We start from the raw sequence: 25560 nt of genomic DNA on the forward strand, positions 1-25560 counted from the left end.
CCTCTACTAGAGCAACTAAAGTATTCACATACTATTCATGAGACTAAAAGTATAACTATCCAAGGTTCTAGGCTATAGTCAAGCATCGCACTTACAAGTTTAATAGCCTACAAGAATCAACTAATCCCAAGTGTCACCAATCATACATTTATTATTTAAGACCATACCCAATATTACAAGATATCAATAATTATACTACAATTGAGCTCAATCTAACTGTGAGTAAGCCTAACCTACTTTGGCTCTAAGTAGCTTACAAACCAACAAGCTTTGCCTTTCCTTTTTCTTGAAGCTTCTTCCACAAGCCAAGCTATCATTACACAATCTAAGAATTAATACAAGAATGAAAATATCCATTATGGAACCATTGTGTCATGGGTCCAAGATGACACCAAATCTTAAAATGGATCCCACTTATGAAAAATGAGTTTTCGAGACCTACCCATTGCTCAACTATCATTAGTGTGCTGTAACCCTAAAGAAATTTGAATAAACCAATAACATTTGTGGATACAATTAAACCTCAATGACTTAGGGGTTTTGGTTCTTGAAATTAAGAAATAAATACAAAACTAGAAGGACTCTTACCTTAGCTTTGTAGCAAAAATGGATTACACAAGTTATTCAAGCTCTTAATCAACCCACAAGACTTACTTTGAAGATTTTACACTCTATTAGGGTTTTAGAGCACAAGAGAGTGGCACAAATGGCAAAAATTTTAGGCAAGACAACCTTTGAATAGGCTTTTCCCAGGCCTCTAGTAGCACAGTCACGGACCCTAGTTGGTCGTGGTAGCAGCAACATGTTTGTACCTCTCCTACCATGGTTGAGGTATCTCCCTTTATGCCAGGCTATGGCTGAAGCTTAGAACCAAGTTTGAAGCTTTGGAAAATTCCTCAAGATGCATTTGGAGTCCGTTTCAAGCAAATCAATTAGGTAGCCACATAGATTTGATATTTTGGATGCGTTGATGAAGTCGTATTTCACAGTTAAGGTCATTTTACTGATGTTTTCACTCGATGGTCAATTTGAACCATCAAAGACTTCAAATTGGAAAAGTGGTTCTAAAGGCCAAATGAACCACCAGGTAACCTAACTATCGGTTCTAGGAAGTCACTAATGACTTAGGGAAGATATGGAGAAGATCTATCGGTGAAATTAAGAAAGAATACGGACAATAGTTTGAAGGGTCATTACAACATCCACTAGTTAGGAACTTTCATCCTCGATAGTTAAAGACGAAGAAAATACCTGAAGTCTCAAAAAACTAAGGATATTGGGACCGCATCTCACTCTCGATCTCCCAGGTAGCCTCTTCTACTGGGCAGTGCCTCCACTGAACCTTGACTACCAGAATCTCTCTAGAACATAATCCCCTCACATCACTAGCCAAAATAAGTATGGGCTATACCACAAAGGCCTAATACTCATCCAACTAGACCAAGTCCCAAATAAGAATATGAGAAGGATCTGTAATATACTTCTACAACAAAGAGACATAAAAAGTTGGATGAACAGTGGCAAACTCAGGAGGTAAAGCTAACTCATAGGCTACCTGGCCCAGTACACAGAGGATCTCACAAGGATCAATATAACGAGGGCTAAGCTTACCCTTCCTCCCTAATATTGTCACACCTCTAGGGGAAACATGAAGGAACACATGGTCACCAATTCTGAATCTCAAGGCACGGATTCTATGGTTAATGTAGGCCTTTTGCCTACTCTAGGTTACTCTCAACCTATCCTGAATCACCCTTACTCTATCTAATAAGTGTTGAAGCAAATCTGTACTAGGGGGTCTAACCTCAGAAGTCTCAAACCATCCAACAGGAGAACGACATGTTCTACCATACAAAGCGTTATAAGGCACCAACTTAATACTCAAATGGTAATTATTATTATAGGCAAACTCTGCCAATGTTAAGTGTTGATCCCACTATCTTCCAAAATCCATAACAAAGGCTTGGAGCATATCCTCAAGCACCTAAATAGTTCACTTGGACTGACTATCCATCTATAGATGAAAGGTTGTACTCAAATACACTTGAGTACCCGACTCCTCCTAAAATTCTCTCTAAAACCGCAAAGTAAATACAGTATGCGGTCTAATATAATAGACACAGGGACTCCATGCAAATGAACTATCTCTCAAACATAAATCTAGGCTAACTTCTCAGCACTGAAGGTCATATGAATAGGAAGAAAATGTGTTGACTTGGTCAAATGATCCACAATAACTCAAATACCATCATGACCACGGGAAGTACAAGGTAAACCACTAATAAAGACCATGGTAACCCTTTCCTATTTCTACTGGGGAATAGGTAGCCTCTGAGTCAAATCTCCTGGATACTAATGCTCGACCTTAACCTACTGACAATATAGGCACCAAGCTAAAAAGTTTTCCACTTCTCTCTTTATATCATCCCACCAATAAAGTTGCCTTAAATCTCAATACATCTTGGTTATATCGAGATTAATAGAATATCTAGAGCTCTGAGCCTCATGCAGAATCAACTGAATAAAGTCATCAAGTCGAGGAACACAAATACGACCCTAAAACCTTAAGATACCCTCAAAATCTATAGGGTGTCTACCAGACTCACCACTCATCACTCGATCACAGAGAAGGCACAACTTACTATCCTCAAACTGATGATCATGAATCTACTCAAATAGGGAGGATCCCGCCTCCAGAAAAGCCAAAATCCTCACAGGATCTACAATATCAAGGCGAACCATCAAATTGGTGATGGACTGGATATCCCATGCCAAGGGCCTCTGAGAAACTGATATACATGCCAAAATACCCATATTTATTGCCTAAAGACTCAAGGCATCAGCCACTACATTCACCTTACCCAGATGATACAAGATAGAAATATCATAGTCCTTTAGCTACTCTATCCATCTGCACTGGCAAGCATTAAGCTCTCAAATGAGTCATAAGATGCTGAAGACTACGATAATCCATGAGAATCTCATAATGCACACCATAAAAGTAATGACTCCAAATCTTAAGCGCAAAAACTACCGCCAACAACTCCAAATCATGAGTGAGAAAGTTGTGCTCATGCACCTTAAGTTGTCTAGAAGCATAGGCAACGACATAACCCTGCTGCATCAAAATGCATCCAATACAAAAACCAGATGCAGTACAAAACACTGTAAATTCCTTTTCCTCAATTGAACAAGTTAACATCAGTGTTGAAATGAGACAATCCTTGAGCTTTCCAAAGCTTAACTCATACTCCTCGATCCATCAAAATGGAACTTACTTCTAAGTCAGTCTAGTCATAGGGGTTGATATGGTAGCAAAGATCTTGACAAACCTCCAATAGTAACTGGCCGAACCAATAAAAAACTACAAACTTCAGTCAGAGACATAGGCCTATCCCGACCATGAATTACTGAAATCTTAGCTGGGTCTACTATAATATGCACCTTAGATACCACGTGTCTAAGAAATGACACTGACTCAAGCCAAAACTCGCACTTGGAGAACTTGGCAAAAAGCACATGCTCTCGCAAGATCGGGAGCACAATCCTTAAGTATTGCGCATGCTCCTCACTACTTCTCAAATACACAAGAATATCATTAATGAACACAATAACAAAAGAGTCCAGTAAAGGTCTGAACTCATACTTTATCAAATCCATAAATGCTATTGGGGCATTAGTAAGACCAAAAGACATCACCAAGAGCCCATAGTGATGATAATGGTCCTAAAGGCCGTCTTCGGGACATCCTCAACCTGATTCCTCAACTAATGATAACTAGACCTCAAATTTAACTTAGAAAATATAACTACGCCCCAAAATTGGTCAAATAAATCATCAATGGGAGGCATTGGATAACGGTTCTTCACCATCACCTTTTTATGCCGCCTATAATCAATATATATTTGCATCGACCTATCTTTCTTATTTACAAATAAAATATGGGCTCCGCACGAGGACACATTTGGTCTAATAAAATCCTTACTAAGAAGAACGTGGAGCTAGGAGTTCAGCTCCTCAATTCAACAGGAGCCATTTGGTAAGGTGCCATAGAAATAGGTCAAGTGCCAGGATCAAGGTCAATAGCAAACTCAATCTTACAATCAAGGGGAATACCAAGAAGATCGGCTGGAAACACATCAGGAAACTCAGACACAATAGGAATAGAGTTAAGCATCAGACTCTTTACATAGGTATCACATACATAGGTTAGATAAGAATCATAACCCCTTGATATAAGTCATCTAGCACAAACATAAGAAATAATCCCCGTCGGCTTACAGCTAATCTCTCTCTGCCATACGACTAGGGGTACGTCGAGCATGGCTAAAGTAATGGTCTTAGCAATACAATCCATGATTGTATGATAGTGGGATAAACATTCTAGGCCTAGAACCACATCGAAATCCAACATATCTAGAATAATAATATTTGAACAAGTGTCAACATCACTAACTATCACAACACATGATCTAACTCTATTTGCTACTAAAGAATCACCTACAGGAGTAGATACACACAAAGGTATAGATTGTAAATCACTAGTCAATTCCAATTGTGGTACATAATAACTGGATACATAAGAATAAGTGGATCCAGGATCAAATAAAGCAAGATTCGACTTGTGGCATAAAAAAATTGTACCTATAACTACATAATCAAAAGTTTTAGCCTCGGGTCTAGTAGGTATTGCATACAACAAACCACGCTCGCCACCTGGCGGGCACTTGACCGACCTCCTAACCTACCTGCCTGAGTACCACCTTGAGCACCCTAGTAACTACCCCTACAACCTCATGAACCATTTCTACCTAAAGGATAAACTGCCCTAATAAGAGTAGCTCCCTGGGATGAAACAACCATCGCCTCAAGACTAGGGCACTCTCTAGAGAAATGGTCAAGATATCCATACGTAAAACAAGAATCACGAGAAGAACCAGAATTCATAGATTGAACTGATCTAGCATTGCTTCCACACCTAACATGGCCTATAGATGAACCTCTAAAGGACTGATCACCGCTCTTACAAGGGTGACCATTAGTACTGAAATGACCCTCGTCTGCAGTCTAAAGAGCTTCTTAAACTAGCCAACTAGTCTAACTCTAATGCTGAAAAGAGGGACATGGAGAATGTCTGGCATAAAAAATACCAGCCCTAAATTGGGAACTGCTACAGCTCCTTCCAAATCTACCCTGAAATTTGGGCCTCTTATTATGGCCCTTATGCTGCATGTCCTTCATCACTCTAGCATGATTAGAAACCTCAGCAAAAGTCCTGCCCATAGCAACCAAACTCTGATTAGCCATCCATATTGGAAGTCTCAATCCTCTCACAAAGAAGCAAACTCTCTCATACTCTATATCCAAGATAGAAGTCACATACCTAGCCAAATCATGGAAATGAGCCTCATACTCAATGTCTATCATAAAACCCTACTCGAATCTATAGAATTAATCTTTTAAGCGATCTCTAAGGTTACACAAAAAATGCTTCTTCAAGAATATCTCAGAGAACTGAGTCTAAAAGAGAGGGGAAAATCCAACTAGCCTAGAACTCAAAAATATTTCCACTAGAGCTGAGTAGATAAGTATAATTTACATATACTGTATTCCACACCATAGGCCTCAACAAGGTCTAACCTACGAAGCATATTCTCAAAAGTAGTCAGAAACTCAAATGCATCCTCTTCGGGAGCAACAAAAAACCTAGGTGGAGCCAACCTAAAGAATCTACCCAAAATTTTATTCTCCTCAGTAGACATAGCAGGATGGGTCATAACTGGCTGAGTGACTGTTGGCAGAACAACTATCGAAATAGGATGAACCTTAACCCCAGGAGATACAGCTGAAGACTAAACTCCTGTCCTAGTATTCTATGAACTATTAATAATACTCAACAGCTGAACTGGAGTATCTCTAAGTAAAGAAGAGGGGATGAATCCTTGTAGAGCCTGGGCTAATACCTAGCCCACCACTGGTAGAGGTAGAGGAGTCTCCGTCTTGGTGCAAAAATAGGGTTTTGGAAAGGTCCACCTTAATCCCTAATTGGAGACACATCACGAGTCTGGGTCTCGAGAACCTCCTAATGTATAACTATAGCACGAGTCATGGGCATCTGTAAAAGAGAAAAGTCAAGAGAATATTCAAAAATCCAACTCAGACTTATCGCGTGATATGAGAGAATGAAGTAAGGGACTCCTAAAAATGTCCTATAGCCTCCCAAAGATAGGAAATAGTCATTAATATTCTGATCCACAGGACTCTATTAGACACTTTCTCTTCTACCAATAATATCGGTGAAACCTAGGCTCTGATACCAATTTGTCATGACCTGATTTCAAAGTCATAGTGTCACCAACCATAACTTAAAATCAAGTTATGGAATTTCCAAGTTAAGTGGCACAATAACTCAAAATCAAGTTAAAGAATCGAACCTGAATCTTCATCGATAGCACTATATAAGATAACTAATCATCTAGAACAATAGTACGGCATTTAATATCTACAAATACCATAACTTTCATACAACATAAGTAATCATTTTGGAAATGTAAATTGGCAAAAATACAATAACAATCATGTAATTACCATAATCAACACAACTACCATTATGAGAGTATAAAGCAAAAAACTTACCACGACGTCCCATAGCATCATGAAGTATACTCAAGGAAAATAAACAAAGAACTCGTAACGACGTCCCATACCACTGGAGAGTACTCCAAAAGATCAATACATCAAAATATCAAGGCACAACTAGATAAGCAAATCACCAAAGTCATGGGTTATACATTCCCACCAAGCCCTACTACCAGGTCTACAATCATCATCAATACCGCAATTTGACATAACGAAGACGATATCACCATAACATGGTTATATAGTTATGTAATATTTAACGTATTAATAAACTTTATGTCTAGCCTATAATAGATAGCCTCTATTTCCATGAGCCACTAGTTTGCAAGTCTTATAGTTTACTAGTCATCAAATAAGGAAAAGCTATAAGTTACTAGCACTATTAATTATTCACCCATCACAAAGCCATTATCCAGTTAGCCTCCTAATTATATAGTTCATCAATTAATCCACCACAGCATCAATACTACATGTCTACTTAACCATTGATCATACAATACATGGTCTATTATCATTGAGCATGTTACAAACTTAGGGACTAGTTTCCACATTTTACCTAAGTAAGGTCCACCAAGTAATTCACTAGGCTTCTAGCCTACAAGTAATAGTCATTCATAAGATACACCTAGTTATCATATAAGCAACTTTACTTGGAGAAATTCCATAAAATAACTATTTATCCAAGTCAAATAGATTTACTAAGTGAGCCATTAGTCTCACACAAGATTTCACATATCAATTAGCATTAACCCAATACTCAGCAAAATCTACTTCTAGATACTAATTAGAATTAACGAGCATCATACCTCTTATCTAGTAATTAATGATAAAGAATAGATAATAATTTACCAAGGAAGGCATCATGTCCCAAGTACGTAAATGCGTTTAGCCACACACGGCATAAACTCACATACAACATGCATTAATATATATAATTACAACATATTACATTGTCATATCATAATTACCTATCTCAAATTCACTAGTCATCATCATAATATCATTATATCCTCTGCATTTAGCAAGCATCTTCATAACATCATTATATCCTTTGAATTCACCGGGAATCATCTAACATCATTATATCTTACAAATTCACCGGGCATCATCATATCATCATTATGTACTTTGGATTCACCGGGCATCATCATAACATCATTATATCCTTCAAATTCACTCGAGCATCATCATAACATCATTATATTCTCTAAATTCATCAGGCATCATCATGATATCATTATATCCTCCAAATTTATCGGGCATCATCATAACATCATTATATCCTATGGATTCACTGGGTATCATCATAATATAATTATATCCTCTAGATTCACCTGGCATCATCATAACATTAATACATCCTCCAAGATAACAATATACACATGCATATATAGTCAAATCAATTAGCATATACAACCCATAATGATAGAGCATAAGTGATGTAAGGTAACACATAACATCATACTTTACTATTAATCATCACTACATAATATAAGTAGATAAATGAGCTTGAGTATCTAAATGATATAGGCAATCAGCACTTTTCTAAGTTAACGTGTTTATTAGCACATCAATTATGAGTCATGTGCATTCTCTCTACATGCCCCTTTTACTCCCTATTTTTACAATACTAACCCCAAATGAAAATTCTTCACATAAACATTATCTTAATTATTTATCTTGGGTCATAGTAAGTGTGATAAAATAATTAGAGGTTTACTTGGTTAACTCATTAATAAGACAAGCGATAGAATAACTATAGGTTCAATTCACAAGACTTTCCAAGGCTATTTATATCACGAAAACAAGATAATAAATCAAGAATACACATTATCCAAACATTGAACACATAGACAATCGACAATCGAGTTTAACCATTATAACCTCAATAACGTAACTTAGACATTCATTGAGTATCTAGGTTACTAAGAAATTTCATAGTTCAAGATCAAGGTAGATCAAGGCCCACTTCTAAATCCCAATAATGCCAAATTTCACTTCTACAAGACTAACTTCTACTCATAATTAGTCTAGGTTATCTAAACCATACCATAAGGGCTTATCAATCCTTACTAGGCCTATAAGGAAAAATCTTCTTCAAGTATCCTTTCAAAGTCACCCCAAACACTAAGGCCAATTCATAATTAGTCATATCTAGGTCAACATACTCTTAAGGTTAGACAACAACATCATTCTCCTCTACTAGATCAACTAAAGTATATGCATACTATTCATGAGACTACAAGCAGAACTATCCAAGGTTCTAGGAAATAGTCAAGCATCACACTTACAAGTTTAATATCCTACAAGAATCAACTAATTCCAAGTGTCAAAAATCATCTATTTATCATCTAAGACTCCACCCAATCTCACAAGATATCAAAATTATACTACAATCAAGCTCAATCTAAATACAAATAAGCCTAACTTACCTTGAGTCCAAGTAGCTCATGAACCAGCAAGCTTTGACTTTTCTTTTTCTTGATGCTTCTTCCACGAGACAAGATACCACAATACAATGTAAGCATTAATACAAGAATGACAATGCCTATTATGGCACCATTGTGTCATAGGTCCAAGATGGCACCAAACCCCTAAGTGGGTCCCACATTCCAAAAATGAGTTTTCCAGACCAATCCATTGCTCAAATATTATTAGGGAGCTATAAACCTTACAAAATTTAAGTAAACCAACCACATTTGTGGCTACAATTGAGCCTAAAAGACTTAGAGGTTTTGGATCTATAAATCAAGAAATTACTACCAAACTAGAAGAAATCCTAGCTTAGATTTGTAGAAAAATGAATTACACAAGTTATTCAAGATCCTAATCAACCCACAAAACTCACTTTGAAGATTTTTCACTCTATTAGGGTTTTAAAGCACAAGAATGGGGCACAAATTCCAAAAAATTTAGGTAAAATAACTTTTAAATAGGCTTTTCCCAGGCCTCGAGTAGAGCGATCGTGGATCCCACTTATCCACGATCGTGGAACTGCGTTCGCATTTCTCTCACTAAGGTCATGGTATCTTCCTTTATGCCAGGCTATGGTTGAAGCTTGGAACTTGTTTTTGGGCTTTGCCAATGTCTGAGATGCTTCTGGAGTCCATTGTGAGTAAATGAGATATGTAAATACATAGATTTTAGCTTTTGGATACGTTGGCAAAGTAGAATTTTGTAGTCAAAAAATAATTAATAATTAATTAAGTATATATCCGACCACTTAGTCGGAAACAAAAATAAATAAGTAAATATATTATTAAATATATAATTAGTTCCTTCATGAAAATTAAATAATTATTTAACTAAATTATAAAATATATATTTTTCTACTACTATAGTCGAAACTACTAATAAATAAATAAAATAAATAATTAATTAAATAAATATCCGACCATTATAGTTGAAAATGTAAATAATTAAATAAATATATTAATAAATTTATAATCAGTCTACTATATAAAAATTAAATAATTATTTAAATAAATTAATAAATATAAGTTTCCGACTATGGTAGTTGAAAAATCTAATAAATAATTAAATTAATAATTAATTTCATATATTTTTGACTGCATTAATCAAAAATATAAATAATTAAATAAATATAATACTAAATATATAATCAGTCCCTTATATGGAAATTAAATAATCATTTAAATAAATTGTTAAATATATTTTCGACTACTGCAGTCAAAAATACTAACAACAAAATAAAATTAATAAATAATTAAGCATATATCTGACCATTGAATAATTAAATATATTTAAATTTTTTTGACAATAGTAGTTAAAAATTTACAAAATTAAATAAATATAATACTAAATATATAATCATGTCCCTTAAGAAATAATTAAATAATTATTTAAAAATTTATTAAATGTACATTTCCGACTACTGTAGTCAAAAATACTAATAAATAAATATAATTAATAATTAATTAAATATATATCTGACCATTCTAGTTTTAAATGTAAATAATTAAATAAATATAGTAATAAATATATAATATTCCTTTATACGGAATTTTAAAAAGAAATGACATAAATTATTAAATATATATTACTGATTGTTGTAGTCAAAAATAAAAATAATTATATAAATTTGTTATTATATATATATAATCGGATCCTTATACGGGAATTAAATAATTATTTAAATAAAATATTAAATATTTATTTTTGACTGAAGCGGTTGAAAGTATTAAATAGTTATGTAAGTAATGACTAAATATGTATTTTCGACTGAAGTAGTCGAAAAATTTAAATATAAATGAATAATTATATATATTTCCGACTATTGTAGTCAGAAATCTTATAAATTATTGATTTAAATATATCTCTATAATTTAATGATCTACCAACCGAAGTAGTCGAAACTTTTAAATAATTGAAAATATTATTTTCTATCTGATGAAAATAGTCGAAAATTTACATTTAAGATACACAAAACACAACATTCCTAATTCACTCTCTCTCACTTCCTCTCTCTCTCTCAAAGCTAGGGCACAAAATCTCTCTCTCTCTCGCCTCTCTTCTCTCTGCCTCTCTCAGAAATTAGTAATGGCGTCGGAAGCCTCTGTTTCTCGCAAGTATTGGTAACGACGGCGGTCAATGTATGCCATGAAGGCTACTTTTCTCATTGATTCGAGGTAAGTTGGTTTATCTCTACCCCAACTCGATCACTTTAGTTATATGCACTTGTGAGTTGCCGGATTATGCGAGAGATAGTCCGTGATCGTCAATGCGAAGATAACTGCTCAGCTATCGTAATTGCTTTTAGGAACAAGTAGTAAAATCTAGGCCACTAAATCAGTTATTTTGTTCATGTTTTATGGTGGGTTGTATGTTGCTTTCATCGAATTTAGTTACACATTGTATCGTTCGGAGCTCTTGGCCTTTGACCTAGCTATGCAATTTGTTATATTTGATCATCTATTCTGTTGCTTTTCTCTCAACACTTTATTTGAGGTCAGTGGTGCTAGAGGCCAAGTTTTCTGTATCAATATTGCCTAATTACATACGAAATTATATATTAAAATTTGCCTAATTTTCGCTCAGCTGGACCTGCATATACGTACATTGGTGTACGTATGTAGTATTAATTTATTAAATACCTTTGCTACTTGGCTCTTCTCTCTTTTGTACCTCAACAACTTTATGTAGTATTTTCACTCTAGCTTTTACTCTTTTGCTAGTCAAACTTGTCTTCAAAAATGATTTTCTCGAGTCGAGTCTACGAAAACATGCTCTCTACAAAAACATTGCTTGTAGACTTGGTCATTAGTGTTTTTGTCTTACTCTAACAGGGTCCCTATTTGTGCTATTAGGTAGACATATTGTAACACTCCTATGTTTCTTCTTATTCTTTGCCCTTCTGTGGTGTGAACGGCTACAAGTATTGTGGCGGATGATTATGTCAGTTAGTTTGGATCTGACCCTTTTGCTATGGGTGTTTACTTGTACAAAAGGGGGATTTGCATTCTTTCTGCTCTTCTTCCTCTAGCATCATTTCATAACATTTCTATTACTGTACAAAAAGGAAAAAAGAAATCTCTACTAATAATTGAACCTACCTATTGTGTGAATGCGAATAGTACTTTCTAAGAAAGGACTTGATAATTTTTTCGAAGGTCAATATATACCACCACCACCACCTGTTACCATACCTCCTCAACCAGCTACTATAAATATTATTCCTCCTCCAAGGGCAAATATTTCACTACCAAATACATTTTTTATGCCCCCACCGCCCCACCAGTTCCAGCCCTCTTCTCCCCATAATAGTCTGCATAGTAGCTCTTTATTTGTACCTTCAATATCATCCACACCTAGCCTTTCTAAATTGAGAATGGGAGGTCCGAACATATCGACATCACCCTCCATTGATAGTGCTGCAGCGTCTAATCCTACAATAGCTGTTTCCCAGATTTCTAAATTTAAAGAGTTAGTAGAATATGACGGCAACAGGAGGCTAATGATCTCCCCTGATGATAGTGGGTAAGTAAATCTTATGTTTTTTTGTATTTTTTTAAAAATTTTGAAAGCTAAGATAATTAAATATAATTTTATTACAGGTTCATTCCCGCTTATGCCGGTGGACATATGGTTATAGAAGCAATTAAATCATTTTACATAGTGTCGTGGGGTAGTTGGAATGAGATTCGACTCAACATCAGAGTACATATGTGGAATCAGTTTATGGTATACTGAAATCAAATAATTTATCATTTCAATATGCTATGAATGATGAATTTACCTTCATATCAGTTAACTCATTTCATGATTTTATATTTAAACTGTTTTGCAGACAAAGTGTGCATGGAATACTTGTCATGATAATGAAATACAATGTATTTTCAAGTTGAAAGCAGCTCAACGTTTCAAGGAACACTTGTATGAGGCCTAAAAATACTTGGAAAAATCCAGATAGCTGAATGCTAATGTGTGGGATCAGTTCTTGAAAAAATGGTATACTCCTGAATATAGGGCAAGGAGGGAACGGGTAAAGGTAAATAGAGCGTCTCAAATGGGTGGCTCATTGCACACTGGAGGTTTGATGAGTTTCACTACTCATCGATAGAAACTGGTAATAATAGTTTAAATTTCTGATTTGTTTGATTTAGTTCACTTTTCTATACCGTGATATAGTGAAGCCGTGTGGGGCTCTTTCGATTCACTATTGTTGTTATCTTCTTGTTGTTATTCATCTTGAAGTCTAGTGAAGCCATGTGTGGCCTATTTCGATTCACTAGCATTGTTGACATCTTGTTGCTCTTATTGTTCATATTGAAGTCTAGTGAAGCCGTGTGTGTCCTGTTTTGATTCACTAGCATTGCTGATGTTAAGTTTGGATACTTCTTTCCTTGCACAGGTCTTCCTAATTATAATGTTAAATAAACCTTTACTTCTACCTTTTAACAATCATTTTAAAAGTATATTCAGCAAATTTCATATGTTTAAGTCCTAGGTAAGTGGTGATAAGTCTTCATAGGGAGTGGATTGTATCTATGATAGTAATACTTTATAAAGGAAGTAAATACGAATTTCGATGGTATATCTAATAGGCGGCACAAAACTGCAGCTAGTAGTCGGATTTTCTTACGTAGGTGCAACTTTTTGCAGAAGGAGACAATAAAAGTTTGAACAAATTACTAATCTGAGTGCATTCTGGTAATTTAGCTATTAGCTTGATATAAAAAGGAATCAAGGAAATAATAGTTGTTAGCTGGTAATAGTTATATTCATATCCCTTGGGATCAGGTGAAATCTCTAAGAATAAGCATGGAGTGAAACAAGGATGGAGTTTTGGAACATGAACAAGGCAGTATGCAGATAACAAAGAGAAGCAAATATTTTATAAGTGTTTAGTCTAGTCTCATTTTAGGATAAACATTTAAATGGATATTAGCTTGAAAAAATATAAACTTTATGTTGTAGGAAGTTAGCCACTTACTGGATATGTAACTAAGAAAAGTGAGGTCACGCAGCCAAACTAAGTTCTCGTTCATAATTTTATTACTTCTTATTTTTTTAATAACTAGTAAGACTCTTCTTACTTCCCCAACCTGAATGGTAAAGCCCGTCCGTTGTTCTATTTCTTTCTTGAACTTTTTAAACCAATCACGTTGTTAAAATAAAATGGTTTGTTATTTTTCTGCACTTGACAATCACACACAATAATGATCATCAGCAATAATAAAGAGATGTTCAGTTTCTGAATTCTAGCTTTAGTGAGTAACCTGTTTTTTGTTGCAAGCCAAACAATCTCTCCATGTTTTGATTGTGCCATTCCAGTCCAGATGAGTTCAGCAATCGAAAGCCTTCTTTGTGGTCCTAACAAGTCTAAATAGCTTCGAGTAACTGAATATATCCTTTTCTTTTGCAATTGATCTTTGTTACTAATATACCATGTCTGTATTTTAGCTTTGAGAGAGAAAATTTTCCTCCAGTACCAGCTACCGTCAAGAGGTACTTTATGTGTTCAAGCATCCTCATTCTCTTTTATACACAACTCATATATCCATTTTATCCAAATTTATTCCCTATTCATTATCAACTTTCATAACAGCTTAACAATAGATGCTATATCCTATAATTTGCAGTTTTTAGGATTTAAACCATTAGTTTTCTTTGTATGACATATTTTTTCCCAAGTAACAAGTGATACTTTTAGTGAACTGCAATCTGTTGTAACAATTAAGCAACTGATTGAAGGCTAGTGCAAAACCTATGCTGGTTTCTATTATGATGTATGCTCTCTTCCCAGTCGTAATTTGCTAATATGATCCATTTGTTTTTAGGCCCTTTAAAGATTAAAGTAGAAATATGTGAACTACTGTAACTCATATTGCATTCTGCTTTAGCATTTAAGGAACTGATGTAAATCTAGTGCAAAAACTGCATTGTTTTCATTGTAAAGTAATGTTTTCTTTCAAGTTGTAATTTGTTTCTATGATATAACCAATCAATGTATTAACAAGAAAGTATTGAAGAAACTTGAATGTGAAGCATTGACTAGTTGTTTCATGGTAGTTTAGGCCTTGGTAGGCAATGATTAGATAGTTTTAACATTTCAACATTGTCAGAATTTCTAATTCTGTTGGCCAAGTTGCTTCATATACGTAAGAAACAACATTTTGTCATATTTCAAAGTATTTAAGTGACAATAACACCACACATGTTTGTAAACTTGTTACACTTAAACTTGTCTATTATTAGTAATACATGAATATAACTATTATTTACGATCTATTATTAGTCTTAAATGTTTTGCTCTATGCTGCCCGAACTTGTCTTCGTACTTGCATTATCTCTTTTTCTAAAATTTTGCAGCAATATGAAAATGGGGGAGAAGGGGGCCTTTTTATTGATGTCTATGAAGATACGCATAGGAAGAAAAACAAGGATGGTACAAGAGGAGATTAGGTCAAACCGCATGCCAAGAATGCATATGTAAGATAATAACTTTTACATTGTTTTATTATTACTCAACTTTGCTTGTTTACATAATGACAAATAATTTTTCTTTCAAGAAGAATTTCAAGAAAGCATAGAAGAGTGGCGTCAAACCCAACCTACTTCAGAGGATGGTATCATCATACAACCATCACCCAAAGAGCTGAATAATATGTGGGCAACTGTGGTAGGTGGTTCAAAGAAAGGTAGAACCTACGAGAAAGGGGTTGTCCAATCCCTGAGTACTCTTTCATTGTTTCTCAGTTCCTCTTCTACTTTACAAACTATGGAAGAAATGGAAGTGATGAAAAAGTAAATTGTGCAATTGACGCAGAAATGTGCATCTAAAGATACTAAGTTTGCTAAATTTGATAAATTGGAGGAGTTGGTTAAGAAGCACATGCCGCAAGTATTTTAGGATGAGGAAGATAATGAATCTGATGATAATTAACTTGTAGTTATTGTTGTTTTTTATTGTGATATTTAGATATTTAAACTATTTAATTTGATATTTGTTTTGAATGGTTAAAGTGGTTGTATTTATAAATTTTTGTCGTGTTTGATCCAATTGTCAAAAAGACATTAGTATGTTGTTTAAGATCTAATGCAATATAATATTATTTGATTGTTTATTAAATAATTATTTATAAAATTTTTGGCTACAATTGTCAGAATAATTATATTTATTAAATATTTATTTATTGAATTTCTGACTACAGTAGTCGGAATAATTACATTATTAAATAATTATTTATTAAACTTCCGACCACAGTAGTCAGAAGAATTATAATTATTAAATATTTATTTATCAAATTTTTGACTACAGTAGTCAGAATAATTAAAATTATTAAATAATTCCTTATTATTTTTCCAACTACAGTACTCGAAATATTTAAGATTATTAAATAAATTTTTATTAAATTTTTTACTAGAGTAGTCGGAATATTTATAATTATTAAATAAATATTTATTAAATATCCGACTATAGTAGTCGGAAATTTTCGACTAGATCAGTCAAAAAATATTTTTCGACTACCACCAAGTAGTCAAAAAGTAGTTGGAAATGCCCTATTTTTCGACTACTTTCCGACTAAACTGGCCGTCAGAAATATTTTATTTTCTAGTAGTTATTGTTCGTGAGATATTAATGTTGGTTTAGAATCAAAGGTCAAGGGTTTTTGAATGCTTGTTGTTAAATAATGTTTTCCCATTGTTTATATTTGATTTTCATGCTTTAATTATGATTTTGAACTTGTGGGTTGATGGGTCTGGTGAATGAACTATGAAATTATGATTTTCCCAAACTCCTGACTTTTGAAGTTGTTATGACCCCAACCTCATAATGTGAAATTCATTTTTAATTCTGAGAAATATGGGACTTTGTAAAATTAAACCAAGGGGGTAGTGAATTCCCCCAAGTTATGTAATTGTTTGGTATGATGATGTTACCTTGCAAGTGTAGTTTTTATGATAATACCAATAATGCATGTCTTAATGTGTATTATTTTTCAATAAATGGGATGCATAATAAATATTTTAATTGGGATTTAAAAGAGGGTTGTGTAACTGAGTCATGAAAGTGTAGGCCCGAGTGACCGATAATGGGAACTATGCTAATCGGTTAAGGGGTCGTTATGGCTTGAGGTTTTGAGCCCCCTTGATTGTGACCGGGTGGTTTGAGTCCACCTTATTGATATTATTATGATTAGAAGGTTCAAGTCCCAACATCACATTTCATAATCCAATGTTTAAGTCACCCGTGTAAATGTTTGGAGGGTTCGAGTCACCTTATTGATATTTGGTTTTGGTTCTTTATTTATAAGGCTTTTATTGTACTACTATGGGTGTTGAGAGATATCAGACGGCTGTTGGTCGATCATCGGTCGTCGATTATAGACTTTCTTTGAATTTTCTCAAGCTTGTGTTTTGATAGGTTAGGTGCAGTGGTGATCTCCGGTCCACGTGGGACTTGAGGTACCCATCACGGCTAGGCCGTGGATTGGGTCGTGATAAAAATGATATTAGAGCCTAGGTTTGGTATCATTGGTGGTCTAACAAAGCTGTGTCAAGTAGTCTCGTTTGTGGGTATGTAAGAATGCCATACTTATATAGGTGAGGTTACGAGGCATTTAGAAATATTTCCATTTTTTGTTATTATATTTCAAGCTATAGAGTCTAAGGTCTTAAATCTTCTCTAATTCCCGTGTGTTTGCTTTTTAGATCATGCCTTCTAGAATATCTGTTTCTCATGATAACTCTTCCATCCGTCTAAGGACAATATGGATGAATCTCATCCAAATCCAGAAGTTCAGACCCAGTCGAGGGTTGCTTCTTTTGATTTTCCTGAGGGAGCTTTATCGGTTCCCTCTATCCTTCCTCAAGTATCTCGAGGTTATGTGTCTAATAAAGAGTTTCGCTAGTTGATTCATATACTTACCCAGTTAGTGACCTCCTGGACTAATTGTGTTTCTTATGTTGCTCCAGCATCTGAGGCCACTAGAGTTGGCTAATTTATAAGGTTGAGTCCTTATGTTTTCACTAGTTCTAAAGTTAAGGAAGATCTTTAAAACTTTATTGATGAGATGGAAAAGATATTTCGTGTGATGCATGCTACTGATGTAGAGAGTGTAAAGTGGTATGATGAGTGGGACCAGTCTAGGGGTGATGATGTTGAGTCTTCTTTATGGGATGATTTTTCTAATGCTTTTCTGGACCACTTCTTTCCTCAGGAGTTGAGAGAGGATAAATAAGAAGAGTTTGTAAACCTAAAGCAAGGCAGGATGTCAATCAAGGAATATGCATTAAGGTTTTATCAGTTATCCTAGTATGCTATTGAGTTGTTGTCTAGCATGAGGGATAGAATGAGGAAGTTTACTTCGGGGTTATCCTGTGAGTTGATCTTTGAAATAAAGGTTGCCTTATTGAATAAGGATATGGACATCTATAGACTTATGGTTTATATGCAACAAATGGTGGAAGAAAAAGACAAGTGAAGATAAATGAAAGGCAAAGTAAGAAGTTTTCCTATTTAAATCAGGGTGGAGGTCAGCAACAGAGAGGTAAAGATGGTGGAAAATGGTCTAAGAAGAAGTGGGCAATTCTTGTTCCTACTCTATGGCTAGTGCTCCTTATTTGAAGTCATTGGATGACCATCATTATCAGTATAATAATGGGTTTGGAGCACCAAAATCCTAATCATAGGCTAGTAAGGATCAGTCAGCTTCATTGTATCCTCCTTGTATATTTTGTAGTCAGGTGCATCGTTGTTTTTGCGAAGAAGGGAGGAATGACTTCTTTAAGTTTGATCAATTGGTCATATATAGAGGAATTATCCTTCTAAGGTTATGTCTGGGGCGAATAATATACCTATTGCTAGGGGTGTGCATCGGTCGGTTTAGTTCAGTTTTATGTGTTATAAGTTCGGTTTATCGATTTTTGATTTTTAAATTTGTAAAACCAATAACCAACCAATAAGATATTTTCTTATCGATTTAGGTTTATCGGTTTTTGATCCTTAATGATTCGGTTTTTGATTTAACCAATAAGAAAATACTTATAAAATAGAAATAGTAATAACTAACATAAAAAAATAAAATCTTAATTAGCGCCAAAACCTACACAATGCATTTTAGTTTATAAGAATCTTCAAACTTGAACAGAATTTTAGTTAGGAAAAAAATTGAATCCTAATTGTTGGAAGCTATAAATGCTTCAAGTTTTTTATTACGATAATAACCGAACTTTATATTGTGCCTTTGTTTCCCTGAATAGGTTAATACTTTGTGAATCACTGAATTATGAATTAATAGTGCATATAATCTATATGCATACACATCTCTCTCTCTGCCTCTCTCTCTCTATATATATATTACATATATGTATAGAGAGAGAGAGATTTAAATATATAACATAAATAGGGATAAAACAATAACTTAGTGTATACTTATTGGGTTATTGGTTTAACCGATAACCTAATAAGCTAAAACCAATACCGAACCATTTACCCAATAAAATTTTTTATAAAACCAATAAAAAAACCAGTAACCTGATAACTCAATAATATTTTTATCGGTTCGGTTTATTGGTCAGTTCAATTTTTGCACACCCCTACCTATTGCTACTTCATCTGCTCCAACACCATTGGGTGCTACTTCCGTTTTTGGCTCCAGCATAGGTCGGAACTCTTTGAATACTTTTACCACTTGCTAAGATTCTGAGGCATCCGTTGATGTTATTATTGGTATGCTTAAATTCTTTTCTTATAACATATATTGTCTACTTGATCCCAGGTCTAATCTCTCTTATGTGACCCCTTACGTGGCAATCTATTTTGGTTTAGATCTTGAGTGTATTTCAAATCCTTTTTTGGTTTCCACCCTGAAGGGTGACTCCATTGTGGCTAAAAATATTTATAGGGGTTTATGATGTTGATTTATAGTAAGGAGACCTTGGTGGATCTAATAGAGTTGGATATGTTACACTTTGATGTAATTATAGGGATGGATTAGTTGTATTCATGCTATGGGTATCTTGATTGTTGGATCCAAAAGGTCAGTTTCCATTTCCCAAATGAGCCGATAATCTAATAGGAAGGTAGTTCCCTAGTGACTAAGGAGTAGTTTATCTCGAATCTTAGAGCCCGAAAATTGGTATCCAAAGGGTACCTCTATCACTTAGTACATATTAAGGATTCTAGATTCGAAGGGCCCTCTTTGCAGACTGTCCCTATGGTCTATGAATTTCCTAAGGTGTTCCTTGATGATCTTCCTGGCGTACCTCCAGATAGGTAAATTTATCTGGAGATTTATCTTCTTCCGGGCACTCGTCCTATTTCTATCCCTCCTTGTAGGATGGATCTGGCCGAGTTGAAGGAACTCAAGGAGCCGCTAAAAGACCTTTTGAAAAGGGTTTTATCTGCCCTAGTGTGTCTCCTTGGGGTGCTCTTCGAGCATAAAAAGGATGGTTCCCTCTAGATATATATTGATTACCGCCAATTGAATAAAGTAATTGTATAGAATAAGTATCCACTTCCGAGGATTGATGATCTCTTTAATTAGCTTCAAGGTGCTAAGTTCTTTTCAAAGATTGATCTTCGATCGGTTTATCATCAGTTAAAGATTAGGGAGGTAAATATTCCTAAGACTGCCTTCTGAAATCGTAATGGTCATTTTGGTTTTTTAGTAATGTTATTTAGTTTGACCAATGCCCCAGCCGTATTTATGGACCTTATGAATCAGGTTTTTTTTCAGTTCTTAGACTTGTTTTTCATTGTCTTTATTGATGATATTTGGTGTATTCGAAGAGTGAGGCAGATCATGCCGATCACCTCTGTCTTGTGTTGCAGAACCTAATGGATCAGTGTTTGTATGCAAAGTTTTCTAAGTAGGAATTTTGATTGAATGTTATGACTTATTTAGGTTATGTTGTTTCTAGTGAAGGTATCATGGTGGATCTATAAAAGGTTGCGGTGGTCAAGAAGTGGCCTAGACCCAATACTTCATCCGATATTTAGAGCTTCTTGGGTTTAGCCAATTATTATAGAAGGTTTGTGAAGAGTTTCTCTTCTATTGTATTCTCATTGACTAAGTTGGCCTAGTAGATTTTGAAATTCTTGTTGTCTTATGCTTATGAGGGTAGTTTCGAATAGCTAAAGAATAAGTTGACTTCGTCTTTGGTTTTGACTCTACCTGAGGGCACTGATGGTTTAGTTGTCTATTGCGATGTGTCTCATGTACGGCTGGGTTGTGTGTTGATGTAGCATAGCAAGGTGGTTGCCTATGCTTTTAGGCAGTTGAAAGTTCATGAGAAGAATTATCCGATCCATGATTTGGAATTGTTAGCTGTAGTGTTTACATTAAAGATCTAGCAGCATTATGGGGTCCCTGATTATATTTAAACTTATCATAAGAACCTATAATACTTGTTCACCCAGTATGAATTAAATATCAGGAAAATGAGGTGGCTTGAGTCGTTAAAGGAGTACAACATGAGTCTCCAATTTTATCTAGGTAAATCTAACGTTGTTGCTATGCCATTAGAAGGTTGTCCATGGGAAACTTGTCTCATGTGGATGAGTAGAAGCAGGATTTGGTTAAGGATATTCATGATTTGGATAAACTTGGAGTCCTTCTCTTTGATTCTGAGGATGGTGATGTGATTGCTCAAGGGGTGGCGAGGTCATCCCTTGGTGCTGAAGTAAAGGAAAAGCAAGTGTTGGATCCTATCCTGATGTAAATTAAAAACAATGCAGGTAGCAAAAAAATGATGGTTTTCAAGATTTATAGTGATGATAACTTGAACCACCAAGGCTTATTGTGTGTTCTCGATGTTGATGGGTTACGAGGAAGAATTTTGGCTAAAGCTCATGAGTCGTGTTATACTATTCATCCTGGTTTGATGAAAATATATCATAATCTCAATGAAATTTATTGGTTGAATAATATGAAGCATGATCTGGCCAAATTTTTGGATAAGTGAATAATATGTCAGCAAGTCAAGGTAGAGACTTGAGGCCCAGTGGGTTAACTCAAGAGATTGAATTGCCAGTATAGAAATGGGAGATAATTAATATGGATTTTGTTACCGTTCTTCCATGGTCTCGCCAGCAATTTGATTCAATTTGGGTCATCGTAGATAGGATGACTAAGTTTGGGACTAATTTATCTTCTGAGGATTATGCCAAGTTATTAATGCATCTTGGAAACACGACACTTTCGATGCTTAAAACAATGAATTTATGCTTGCACTTAGGTTGTTTTAGTTGATATAGGGTTGTTTTGTGCTCTTTACATGTAAAACGGGTAAGTAAAAGTCTTGGAAATAAATCAAAAGAAAAAGTTGTTAAAAAGTTGAAGTCTGCAGATGATACGAGTCACCTTATGAGTCGTCAACACATTATACGACTAGTAGGTTGACTCGTAAGCACATCAAAACCAAAGGCCAAAAACAAATGTGAAGTAAAGAAAAGATAAGACTAAGTCATACGAGTTGTAAGATGGGTAGATGAGTCATGAAAATCTACCGTACATAGAACAGAAGCCAAAGTTAGATTAAGCAATGAAGTCACAAAAGAAGATGAGTCAAAGGTCTGAGTACGACTCATATGAGTAAATCGTAAGTAGACTAGTGTTTAGAGCATTAAAGGAAGAAGTCCCAGGTGGTAACTAGTGAAGGTCATGAATCGTATGGTCAAGGTGAATCATAAGCATGAGTCATAAAGATTACAAAAAATTGAAGCCCTGGGAGATCAGACACTGGAGAACATTAGAGAGGCATTGTACGACTCGTAAGAAGACCATAAGAGTGTATGAGTAAGTCATACTTTGTGCTAACATTACTTTTCCAATTCCATTTTCATTTGGATTTTTGAGTTGTTATAAGATACTATAAATACCATAGGGTTATTCTTTTATTAGTTCGTGTTCCTTAATATTATTTTACTTACTTTTAGAATACTTTACATTACTCTTGAGATTTTTGGATCATTATTCAATTGAAGATTTTGGATTTTATTCTTCTTATTCTTGTGCAATCAATTACATATTGTCTTTATCGATTATTATGTATTGTAGCATGAACACAAGCAGATAATTTCCCTGACTAGGGTTGTAGGAACCCTAGTGTATTCACTACGTAAAGGAAGTGGGAGATTCATCTATTATAACGTAACTGTATGTATATTAATCTTCTTCGTATAAATTGACCTCAGAGCTACTGCAGAAGCTTAACGATTCCTTTTATTCGATAACGTCCTCACAAGGGAGTTTGAGATAGGGAAAAGAGGATTAAGACAGTGATTTGAGATTCACGTCCATCTTATTATTTTTCCATCTCATCAAATCATCTCAAGACTCAAAAGTTGAGAGTTGAACTGAAGTCAAAGACCAGGAGCAATAAGGTGACACCCTGAGACTCACAAGGTAAAGGGTGAGATTTATCAACACATTTACAAGACGGTTGATAATACATATCTTGTCGAATTTACATATAGAGAACTAGAATAGGTGGGTTGAACATGAGAAATGCATGGAGTTGAGAAGCTAGTGGGGAACACAGTCCTAGTGTTTGTCTTCTATTATTTACAAACTCAAAGCATTCAAGATTCGGTTACTACATATGATTTATTTCCAAATGCCCCTATTTACTTTTCTGCACTACTTGTGAATTTTATAAAGTTAAGCAACTATTCAATTTTTTCCCTGTGAGTTTGACCAAACCTAGTTGGGTTACTATATTTGGCATCGACCACAGCTTACTTGTTTGGAGGTTAGTTTTGGGCGACATCAAATTTTGGCACCATTATTAGGGAAGATAGTGTAAATTATTGATTTAATTTTGTAAAGTCTGCGAGTTTATTTTCAATTCTTGATTTGGCATACACCGGTGTATGTAAAACACTAGGAGAAGAGGCAATCCCATACTCCCTTTTGATCAAGAGCTTGAAAGAATTCTTCAAGCACCTAGAAGGATGTCAGGAAAAGTTTGTGATGGAGTTCCTACAGGGGTTCAAGAGCCTCAGAATGTTCCTCCTACCCCACTTGATGATCCTCAGAATATTTTTGACAGAAAACAATTATTATCCACAGCAGTTGAAGAAGCTAGAGTTGTTGTGGAAACAAGTTACTTGAAGAGGCTAGGGTATCCCAGCAAGCAGCACTAGCTAGGCTAAGACAAGTTACCGAGCATCAGGGTATTGTTCAAAGAGTTAGAGCTCCGATCATTCCTACATATCATCATCTTTAGCCTTATAACAAATACAAAGACATGGGATATGTTGAACCTACTGAGATAGGAGCCATCATTCCTCCTGCTTTACCCCCTAAATGTTAAATTTGACACTTCTGGTGCTATGATCCAATTGCTAAACTTGAAGGGTGCATTTTTGGGATCAATAATTGATGATGCAAACATCTATATTTCTAATTTTAATGGGATATGTTCACCATATGCTATTCCAAAGGTAGACCAGAAAGTTTTGAGATTAAGGATGTTCCTATTTTCACTGACTGGAGAAGCATCACTATGGTCAGGGGAACTTTCAAGAGGTTCACTCACTACTTGGCATGAGTTGTATAGACAGTTTCTAAATAGATTTTTCCCTTCTGCAAGAATGCTACAGTTGAAAGATGAAATGCACAATTTCAAATAGCTACCTGCAAAATCCATATATGAAGCATCGTTTAGATTACACAAGAAGTTGAGAATGGTACCTAATCACAGAATCATAAGATCCAATCTACTGGAAATCTTCTATAGATCACTAAATGTCAGTTCATGAGCAATGGCAGATACTATTTTGGGAGGTGCATTTATGCGTCTTCGGTGGAAGGCTGCGCAAGTGGTGCTAGATGATATTTAAGTGGCCAATTGAGGTTGGCATATTAGAGACGCTGAACATGGAACGGGTACATATTCTATTAGAGCAGTTGTTGATTATGGAGTTGGTCATGATTTGGTATAATAAGAGGTTGCACAGCTTTAGACAGAAAGGCTGCTTATAAAATAATTCACAACAATGAGTGCTGAAAAAGTGAATGCAGTTGGGGCACAAGGATCCACTTCTAGGACTTTTGAGACTAAATTTGAAAAGGAAGCGAAGTAACTTGATCATCAGTTGGCGGATTTTTGAGCCCAAGGGCACAAGAATTATGGTCAAAACAATTACAATGATAGATACATACACAGGACCAGAGACTGATTTTGGCAAATATGTGCATTAGGTATTTTATAATTAATATCAAGGGTATGACCAGATGTAGACTTAACAATATGTGCAGTCCTATGAAAATATTTAGTCTGAATCAAACCTTCTTTAATGCAACTAATATCAACGCCACAATCAATCATGGATACATTAGTTATAGAGAAATTATTATCAATTAATATAGTGCAACTAATATACCTTTTATGGACAGTAACAATTTGCATCATTTCTAAAAAATAGTTATTTTTTACATCAAGATCTTG

The sequence above is a fragment of the Capsicum annuum genome, chromosome 4 (assembly GCF_002878395.1).
Source record: "Capsicum annuum cultivar UCD-10X-F1 chromosome 4, UCD10Xv1.1, whole genome shotgun sequence".
NCBI classification, from domain to species: domain Eukaryota; kingdom Viridiplantae; phylum Streptophyta; class Magnoliopsida; order Solanales; family Solanaceae; genus Capsicum; species Capsicum annuum.